We start from the raw sequence: 11,571 nt of genomic DNA on the forward strand, positions 1-11,571 counted from the left end.
TGGACATGGAAAGTACAAAATAGAATTAAAAATGAGAAGGGTTATATGCTGTTAAACAACACACAAATTTTGCACGTTATGTCAATCTTAAATCGCTTTAAGATGTCTAGTACTATGCAAAATAAAACTGGACACTTAGTTAGAAAAAGTAAGTTCATTATGCACAAATTTACCTTCACTTATTCAAAAAACTTCTTCAGAGAAGAGGAAGAATACCACTTAAAGTAACAAATAATATTAAGAATATGGAGAATAAATTAACACTTACGTATGACACATGACGCCAACAAATATTATGCTGGAGACAGTGAGAGATGTCAGAGCAAAGGGGAAGAAGTAAAACAAAATTTTGAAGGACACAGGGTATTCAATGAAGACGGGTATTGAATTAAAAGTAAATGAAAAGAGCATCAACTAAACTATTCAGAAATGTTTTCGAAAATTTGTCAGAAATTATAATGAGAAGGTTACAAGGGAGACAATCAAAAACTGAACTGTAAAGAGAACAAAGCAAATACTTATCCTGTTCAGACATTATAACACATCAGAAAATAAGTCAGATGGCTCTGCCAAATGAAGTGAAAGACCAAATTATGGGTCTTTGAAGATTTCTTCAATGTTCTATGGAATCCAACACAGGAAATGAACACTCAGAAAATAGACTGTGCGTCCATTCTAGAAGTACTACTGGAAGAAATAGGAAAAGCAATTCAGCATACAGAAGGAAGACAAACCCCTGAGAATGGTGGAATAAAAGCATTGGAGGGGGATGGGAGGGGGGGGGGGGGAGAATCCAAAATTTACACAACTACACTCACATGTTTGCAAATGTGTGTTACCAGACAGTTGGAACAATGCTGTACTTGTTTCATTCAACAAGAAAGAGAGCTGGGAAGAAGTGGAAAACTACAGGTCTATTAGTCTTTTGTCAGCAGTATAAATGATTTTTTACAAAAATCTTTAGCATCTGTTTAGAAAAAACTTTAGACATTAATCAGTAGAAAGAACAAGCTGGGTCAGTAAGTTGGTATAGCACAATGGGCCCTCTACAGGTTGTTAGAAAGGTAATAGAAATAAGCAAAGGTTGTCAGCTACTGCTTTTTATGGGATTTACATACTACGAGAAAGTGTTTGATACTGTCACACAGTCTGTTGTGGCAGCTATTGAGAATCAAGAAATCGAATCAACATCCTATATAATTTTGTTGAAAAATGCATATAAGAAAGATCTATTCCATTCCATTCAATTACATCAAGATGTGATGGTGGTGGTGTTTTGGTTTGAGGGGCACTCAACTGCGTGGTTATCAGCATCTGTACAAATTCCCAACCTTTGCTCAGTCCAGAATCGCCACTTTCATAAATGATGAGGACAACACAAACACCTAGTCATCTCGAGGCAGGTGAAAATCCCTGACCCCGCCAGGAATTGAACCCGGGACCCCATGCTCGGGAAGCGAGAACGCAACCGCGAGACCACGAGCTGCGGACAATTACATCAATAGAGTGAAAGGCTCAGAACCGAGGAAGATGTTAGGCAATGGGATTCCATTTCACCAAACTATTATCTGTAGCCTTAGAAGAGGTATTCAGATCATTAAAGCGAGATGAAATAGGGATGTGCATAAACTGATCTTACGTGAACCACCTTTGATTTGCAGATGGAACTGCTCTGTTTGCTTCAGTTTCAGAAAAACTTCAGTAATGGGTAGAGGAACTGAACAAAGCAAGTATGACTGTAGATCTGAAGACTAACTGCAGTACAACCAAAATAAATTACAATCAGTATTCTGATATCAAGATAATAAAAATTGATGCTGGGATGGAGAAACAGTTGACAAATTTGGAAATTTAGAACAACTGAAAACAACTAGTGGGTAGACTCTTAAATAAATGAACCGGAGGGGGAAAATGGCTTGTAATTGAGCTGGGAAAATGGGCACATTATTCAGAAGTAAATTACCAACATGCCTTAGTTGGAGAGTCTACAACCAGTGAATACTGTTAGTAATAACTCATGAAAGTGGGACATGAGTGTTTAATGTCAAGAGAGTTGTTCTTATGGGGCAGCCACAGCTGTATAAGTCCATTTTGAAAAACAAGTTGCTTAGTCCACAATCTTTTATTAGGTGCATTACTGGTTTCGGAACAGTTACAGTTTCATCATCTGATGTAAACTTCAATAGTAAAAATATTAATTAAAATCAATCATTTGAGGTCATTCTCAACCCAGTGTCGTCAAGGAAAGAAAGTTCCATGTCAAAGGGGTGAAAGGGACAAATATTTAATAAAACCTGTTCCCCTATGCTGCACAAGCAGGAAGACAAACAGAAAAAACTATCAATTTTTGTCCCTTTTACTCTTTTGACATGGAACCTTTGGTTCCTTGACAACAATGGGGTGAGGATGATCTCAGATGATTAAGTGATTGTATTTAATATTTTTACTTTTGCCGTTTGCACCGGATGATGGAACTGTGATTGTTCTGAATCTGGTCATGTACCCAATAAAAGATTGTGGATTAGGCAACTGTCCTGCAGTTTTCTTCATTTTTCAAAAGTTAAATGTTAAGTTCAGTAATTGAAAGCAGCCCAACGAATGATGAAAAGATACATGTTGTGCATTACAAGGGACAGAAAAACAAAGAAATGGATATGAGAGACAACAGGAATTCGGTATATGATAGTAACCATCACATAACTAAAATAGAGATGGGCCCAGCAAATTATAACAAGACACAATGATAACAGATGAGATAAGTAGCTTCTGCTCTGAAATCCTTGGGATATGAAACAAGCAGAGCAAACTTCGATGCAAAAAGCTGAAAACGATACTATATGGATGAAATGGGAAGAGGCCTACATCTAACAGTAATGATAAATGGGTGATGGTGTAGACAGAGAGAGAGAGAGAGAGAGAGAGAGAGAGAGAGAGAGAGCAGACGTTGCTGGTTTATGTAATTGAGGCGATCTGTATGGAATTTCAAATTTACATACTTCACATACTGCACTACCATGTATTTTGAATATTAAATTTTATATATTCTCTGTCTGTCATGTTCTAATGTTAACAGTGATATTCTATTTTACCTTACACAGAATTAACTGAAGTGCAACTATTCTAATAAGTAATACAATGTAAATGTACAGATTAAAAAAATCTAGTCACCAAGCAGCAGTAGGGGAACACACACACACACACACACACACACACACACACACACACACACAGGATTTAACTTTTACAAGCTTTTGAAGCTAGTAGATTCTTCTTCTTCTTCTTCTGGCAGAAGAGTTGAAGGGGAAGGAAGAGGGGTGAACAAAAAGGTCTGGAGAGGTTTAGGAAAGGGGGTACAGTTCAGAAAAGTCACCCAGAACACTGGGTCAGGGGAGACTTACCAGATGGGATGAGAAGGAAAGACTGACTGTTGGGGACCGCACCATATGAGATTTGAAAACCTGAGAGCTTAAAGGTGGAAGACAGGGTAAAATGCAAGACAGAGATTACTACTAAAACATCATGCACGAGTTGATAAAAGTGAAAAGCTAAGTGCATTGTATTTAACAGAGTAGTAGGTGGGACAGCAAAAAATAGACAAGTCAGAAAATGAAAGATGCAGAAAAGTAAAATGAAGTGAAGAAAGGAGTAGTTACTGTGAAGAAATGCTGAGATTAGAGAGATTAACGTAAATTATAGCCACGTGGGTGACAAGAACCAAGGACATGTTGTAGTGTTAGTTCCCATCTGTGGAGTTCTGAGAAACTGGTGTCTGAGGGAAGAATCCAGATGGTGCGCGTGCTGTCAGGAACTGAGATCATGATTGTCATGTTGTTCATCGTGCTCTGCAAAAGGATATTGTGTGTGTCCTCTATACACCCTCTGCCCATGCCTATCCATCCTGACTGATAACTGGGTGGTAGTTCTGCTGATCCAAAAGGCCAAACAGTGCTTACATAAAAACTTTTCACATGTGGCTCTCCCTTTGATAGTATATGTTTTGCCAGTTAGGGTGAATGGGCATAGGCAGAAGGTGTTAAAGGCAACATGCAATATCCTGTTGCAGAGCATGCTGTAAAACATGACAGTCATGATCTCGGTGCATGTTTCACCTCACACATCATCTGGATTCTCCCTCTGGCCACCAGTTTCTCAGAACTCCACACCTGGAAACTAACACTACAACGTGTCCTTGGTTCTCGCCACCCACCTTGCCTTAATTTGCATTAATTCCTTTCATCTCACCATGTATTCACAGTAACTACTCCTTTCTTCACTCCATTTTACTTTTCTACATCTTTCATTTTCTGACTTGTCTGTTTTTCACCATCCCGTCTCCTACTTCTGTTACATAAAATACACTTAGCTTTCCACTCTTATCAACTCATGCACGATGTTTTAGTAGTAATCCCTGTCTTGCATATTACCCTATCTTCCATCTTAAGCTCTCAGGTTTTCAAATATCGTATGGTGCAGTCCCCAACAATCAGTCTTTCCTTCCCATCCTGTCGAGTAAGTCTCCCTTGATCCAGGGTTCCGGGTGACTTTCCTACACTGTACCCCTTTCCCTAAACCTCTCCAGTCCTTTTCCTTCACCCCTCTTCCTTCCCCTTCAACTCTTCTGCCACAAGAAGGAGCCAATGGCTCCGACAGCTTGTAAAAGTTAAATCCTTTTGTGTGTGTGTTCCCCTATCCCCACTTGGTGAGTAGATTTTTTTATCTATCCATTTACATTATATTATCAATAATTGATTATTTTCATTCTAATAAATAATATATCATTCACAGAAAATCGATCACTAATATCCGTGAAAATTTCATCTTTTAATTCATCTCTAATGGGACTGATTATGATGACTGCTTCGTCTGTAAAGTGAACTACTACTGCTTTTTTTTCTGTATTTGGTGACAGGTCTCTTATACATGGCAAGAACTGTAGCAGACCCAGTGTTGAGCTCTATAGATCACCAATACTGCTGTTCACAGTAAATTCAAACCTGTTCTAAAGCACATCAACTAAGACGGAAATGACAACTTGCTGTCTCTGTGATGTCATTATTATAATCCTGGCAATTAGATGCCATCCTCTGTGCCTAAAAGTGGTAGCCTCACAAGTTTGACAACAGTCAGAAGAAGGCCATGACAATCATGACAGAGGCAATCACCAAAAGCTTGAGATTTTATCAAAATTTGAGATGGCAGGTTAATAAAGAAATTTTTGTTAAGGACTCCACTGTAAAGGGCTACACAGCCACTGACAATTTGCTTACATGCAAAATCTGACATGATTGGTTTAAGTTTAATTTAGGTTTTTTTTATGTTTATGGATCATATTTGGAAGAGCCCGCCACAATGTGGAACAAGTTACTTGGTTTACGAATCACATACATTTTCTCTTTGAGATCACAACTTCGAGTTGATGTTTAGATAAAAAGGTTTTTTAATCTACAGTAAAAATCTGACAAATGTAGCCCAATGACTTACATTCTATCGATCCAGAAATTCAGCTATGGAGTAGAAAGAGTTGTCAAGCAGAAATGATTTACTTTTTTTAAAAAATGCCTTATCTGGCAGAACTCAGTCGCTAGGGAGGTGATCAAACTTTTTTTATTTCTTTTAATTTTTCAATCGTGTTGTGTATTAAGAATAAATGAAGTGAGAGGCTGTTGTTAGTATACCAAACCTTTTCAACTCATACTTACATTAAGGTCAAGGGCGAACAACAGATATTATTCTTACAGCAAGTTTCTGTCGAATGAATACTTTGTGTCAATGTCTGGAATTGTCCCAGAAAATTATTCCATATGAAATTAATGGCTGGAAGTGTGCAAAGTACACTAATTTCCCTTAAATTTTCACAACACAACAAAACAAGGATCTTTTGCACACTGGCACCAAGTGAAAAGAAAATGGGGTCATCTCCCAGAAATGTAACTTTACAAATAAATCAGTATATAATATATGCCTATACTTGGTTTTTATGCTGGAGGGCAGGTTCACATTATTTTGTTCAACTCCTGTTACACTTCTCTACATAAAATATTATGCACACTATGTACAGCATTTCAGTGAGGAAAGTTAACTGCACACTCTAGATACATAAGATTTTATTGACACTATCCTGTCCAACTACGACATTTATTGTAGTAGCACAGTTTTGGGACCCTGCAGAAGTGCAGATTGAAAGCAGTGGGCTCACATTTGGGAGGAGCAAGGTTTGAACCTCCATCCAGTTATGCTGACTTGGATCTTCCATAGTTTCTAAGGAGAATACTTGGATGATTCCACTGCAAAGCCTATGACCAACTTCTTTGCATAAGCCGATCAACATCTGTACATGTTTTACATATAAATATCGGTAATGTATCTGACATGTCCAATACTGTTGTGTTAAACGGTCAAAGAATGAATATTTGTATTGCTAGCCCAACATAAATATGAATTATCAGTTACAGTGGCAAATCAAAAAATTTACTTCTTGAAAATGAGAAATGTGATTCCTGCAGTTGCTACACCATGCCACTCCATGTGTTCATTGCACGAATTATCATTAAGTATCTGGTTAAATCCAGAAGACTATAAAACGAAACAGACCATCCATTCCAGATTGAATTCAAATGCTATTCTCATTAAGATGTAGTATGGAATCTGGGGATATGTGAAATTATAACTTTCATTGCACTTGGGCATCTTACATAGAAGCTTAATACATTCAACTGTAATCTGAATGACTGCTGATGATGCAATAACTTCAGCTGACATTTATTTCTGTGCTATGGAGGAGAGAAACATTTACAATTTTTTCTGCTTGAAAATGAGTTTCCTCTGCATGCAATCTGTCACGAGTTTTCGATGAATTAATTCACGTGAAGGACACATTTCAATCTAATTCATCAGTCTTAAATTATCATAAAATTCAGCACAGGAAAAGTGTCTATGTTAGCCTTGTGTGTCACATAGTAGAGCACTAATGCAAGTGAACAATCAAGGGTACCCTGGAGCTACATTGAAGAGTATGTGAATATTCACTCTAGCCCAGTTGGTAATTTCAGCTTAACAAGCTGGGGTCCTTTTAGCTATGTAACATATAAACTGCTGAGCAGATGGCACGAAGTTTTAAAATGGAACACACTCCTATCCAAAAGAATTAAAAAATTCCAACTGACATGCACAATGAGGCCCAGAAAAAGAGTCCATGAAGACAAAAAATAATACCTCTGTTGAGATTACAATCTCCAGTGTCACGAGAAACTAATAAAATGTGACTAGACAGTAGGCTTTGCTGTATGCTATCATTTATAATTTACACCAAGTGATTTAACATTGCTTCTCTACATTGTAATGTAGAGGTTACAAAGGAGGCAATTCTCATAGACAGATGAATATTTCAAGACTTACACAAACCTGTTTGATAGGGGACATTGGAAACTCTTTTGTGTTGCTTCAAAGGCTGTGTAAGTCCACAGACTGTGATGGTAAGTACTTGGAAAAAAACTGATAATTAAAGCTGTACTGCAGAATCTTCCTAGAGCCCTTAGCAGGAAAAAATAACTAGTGTCAATTTGATGCATGTTGCAAATGACTCTGGTAACCCAATTCATGTTGCTGGGCAAAAAAACTGCACAACAATAAGGAAGTGACAGGAGTCAATGAAACATTTGGTAGCATGAGTAAGTGATTCAATTTCCAGACTAACAGAAATGAATCACTTGTAGGAAATACGTCCACACCATTATAGTGGCCCACTTTTTAATCTATATTTCAACTTCATTATACCCAAACATTTATCTTTCACAGTGCACATTATGGTTCAAAATCCACAAGCTTTCCGTTCAGTACATTTCTGTGTGATTTTCTCAAATTTTTCTCCTTTTTACCAATTGGTGGATATTAACTTAACGGGATTATCAGAACACTATCCAAATATATATTTGAAAATTTTGTAATTCTTGTTAGACTTTGTGTGTGTGTGTGTGTGTGTGTGTGTGTGTGTGTGTGTGTGTGTGTGTTGGGTATTGCACAATGGCAAATGCTACTCCTACATACTGAATAATTGCACAATGGCAAATGCTACTCCTACATACTGAATATTACTTTGTCTTTGCTAAAGTATTATGCCGTTGTAGTACTGTATGTTTCATTGTGTGAACAATACTGTGAATGTGTTCCTTGATTCATTCAACTAAGGAAAGTGTACAGAAAAACATACATATTAAATATACCTCCTAGAACCTGCACTGGTCATGGAGAGTGGGTTCTGGTCTGGACTTGGACGACTTAAGTTCAAAGGTCCACTTATTTTAAATTGTGACAAGCCTGGGCCATACATTGCAGTTTGTCAATATCCATTGGAGATTAGTTTACAGAGAATTATTCCTAATTTTTACTTGGCAAATAACATGTTTTTACTTGATTTATGTTCCAAGTTAGTTTCATGACAAATGGTGATGCTGTGGAATGTATCACCAAACATCCGATTGGAAGAACAGTGGAGTTTGTATATATCAATCTGCTGAAATTTGCAACATGTAAAGGCATTTGCGGCCATGTTACAGAACACAAACAATTGTTAATTACAGAGAGAAATTATTAAGCACATGAAATGAGCACTATGTGTGGCTACAACATAACCCTCACTGTTAGGAAGTATGATAACTTAACACATAAATGTACATATGAAACTAGTGCTTTATACACTGTGTTCATTCTAGTTGGAAATACCTGGGCATTAGTTTACTTTTCTATGGGACAACAAAAGCAACTGGGCACTGACTTGCTGAATAAATCATCTGGCTTAAATATCACAGAAAACTCTTAACCGAACTCCAGAATATGGAAATCCATTCTGCCTGCTAGTGCACGACAGAAATAACTTAACAATTGAGGATATCCATCAAACACTACTTTCATTCTGTTGAGAAATACCTAACGGCCTACTTATATTAGCTGTTTCGTAATTCTAACTTTTCAATTATCACTAAGTTACATAACTAATTGACCCCTCCTATTAATATTTTACAGCTATCTGCTGCTCTGTTTAAATTCATTGTTTCGATTAATGCTAGGACAGGGAAGGAAGGAAAATTACGTTTAACGGAATGTCGACAGATGGGTGATTGGAGACGGAGCACAAGCTCGGATTGAGTCAAGAATAGGGAAGGTAATCAGCCGCGCCTTTTCAAAGAAATCATCCCGACAACTGCGTGGAGCAATTTAGGAACTCCCGAAAAATCTAAATCTGGATGGCCAGACCGGAGTTTGAATCGTCGTCCTCCCGAAGTACTGTACTTCTGCGTACTTGCATACTATGCTACGTAGCAGAAGGAAATGTAAATAAAAATGTATCAGTTTAACATTTACTTGTTTGCTACCGAAATTGAGATCTTTAAAGTGAACACCATACTATTGCACGTTCAACCTATTACATATTCAAAACAAGAAAATAAATGTAGGACGAAAAAATGGTTGAAATAGACGGAAAGCAGAACTGGACACAGCTAAAAAACATTTTTAATTACATAATACATATTGCTATGGGACGAAACGCTACTGGGGAAAGACATTTATTAAACCACATATTAACGGTCTAACGCCGAGAGTATTACCACGCAGTGAACCAGACTGACAATTTTAACCAGAGATAGGGCTTACCGACAACTACGTCAAACTTCTGAGATCATACCGCCCTCCACAACTGCCACACTGCCATTCGGATATTGAGAACGATTTGTTATCAAACAATAACACAGGTGTTTATAAACAAGACACAATCTTTCGTTGCTAAGGTGCATATCTTTGGCCCCCCACTTCAGTATAGTGGTAAGAAGTGACATTTCTGTCTCCGTTTAATAAGCATGTAGGAATCGCAGTACATTTCTGGAAATAAGCATTTAGTAGTTTTACATTTTGATTACAATAACTAGAAAGTAAGATAACCTACTTTCCACCTTACATCTAGCAATCGTACATGCAGCTACGGTGCAGGTCAATTAAAGATATAAGCATCTCACGAGGGAATATTCTGAGTGTAAATAAATAATATTGATGACACTTGACGGATGTGTAGAGGGGAAAAACAATGCAATACTTTTTTTTTGTTTCACTAACCACACCGCGACAGGAAATTTGGCATACTAGCTTTAGAACCGATGTTACATCAAAAAATGTTTTTCATATAAAAGTTGATACGTAATTAACGCTCCTGAAAACTGTGTAATGAACCTTTGAAATAATCTGAAAATTTGCAGAATACTCCACCATCATTAATTAATTTTGAAAAATGAAAAGCTTTGTTAGAAGATGAATTAAAGGAGCTTTCAAGATACATACATTCATGTGTAATGACGACCGTTCCTAAAATACCATTTTTTGAAAATAAGCTGTACACAGTGTGCCGTTGGATTATTTTCAACATACCTAATTAAAAGATTTAGATATTTATTTCACTTATATTTGTTTGAGATTAAAATTGTAATTTTACATTCATGTTTTTTTGTTTTTTAGGGTACTGTTTGAGATACATCTATTTTTTAATTGAAAATTGTAAATTATTCATTATTATGAAACAAAATGTATACATCAATGATAGTCTGTAAAGAAATGCTAAGAACATAACGCTTTTCACAACAAGCACGTAAAATAAACGAAATTAGAATTATATTAATACCTTCAGCTGCTAACAGGTGAAAATTTGTGCCCTGACTGGGACTCGAACCCAGGACATCCTGCTTACATGGCAGACACTCTATCCATCTTTTCTTTTTCTTTTAATCACATTTTGTTCGTTTTCGTTCATTATATCTGCTCGGGGCGGACGTCACAAGACACCCGTTTCAGTTCGTCGTTGATCCATTAACTCAGTTTTTTTATTACAGAGGGCTGCTAACCCTCTGACTGAACACGCTGAGTTACCGTGCCAGCTCTCATCTGAAGCCGGTGTTGCCACAACTATACAGGAAGGTCCATTGATAGTGACCGGGCCAAATATCTCACGAAATAAGCATCAAACGAAAAAACTACAAAGAACGAAACTCGTCTAGCTTGAAGGGGGAAACCAGATGGCGCTATGGTTGCCCACTAGATGGCGCTGCCATAGGTCAAATGGATATCAACTTCGTTTTCTTTAAATATGAACCCTCATTTTTCCACCTTTATATATGTAAAGAAATATGAACGTTTTAGTTGGACCACTTTTTTCGCTTTGTAATAGATGGCGCTGTAATAGTCACAGACGTATAAGTACGTGATATCACGTAACATTCCACCAGTGCGACGGTATTTTTCTTCGTGGTACATTACCCGTGTTAAAATGGACCGTTTACCAATTGCGGAAAAGGTCGATATCGTGTTGATGTACGGCTATTGTGGTCAAAATGCCCAACGGGCGTGTGCTATGTATGCTGCTCGGTATCCTGGACGACATCATCCAAGTGTCCGGACCGTTCGCCGAATAGTTACGTTATTTAAGGAAACAGGAACTGTTCAGCCACACGTGAAACGTCAACCACGATCTGCGACAAATGAAGATGCCCAAGTAGGTGTTTTATCTGCTGTCGCGACTAATCCGCACATCAG

General features: G+C 37.4%; 1 protein-coding gene across 1 annotated transcript in view; it reads right to left on the reverse strand.

The window, feature by feature from the left end:
- The window catches only part of LOC126193149 (uncharacterized), a 229,521-nt gene extending 219,785 nt beyond the window's left edge, over positions 1 to 9,736 (reverse strand). The window contains exon 1 of the mRNA XM_049932664.1: positions 9,649 to 9,736. The gene's annotated coding sequence lies outside the window, so the exon portion shown is untranslated. The remainder of the gene's footprint in view (positions 1 to 9,648) is intronic.
- Positions 9,737 to 11,571: the final 1,835 nt, after the last annotated feature.

Source organism: Schistocerca nitens, chromosome 1, assembly GCF_023898315.1.
Source record: "Schistocerca nitens isolate TAMUIC-IGC-003100 chromosome 1, iqSchNite1.1, whole genome shotgun sequence".
Taxonomy (NCBI): Eukaryota; Metazoa; Arthropoda; class Insecta; order Orthoptera; family Acrididae; genus Schistocerca; species Schistocerca nitens.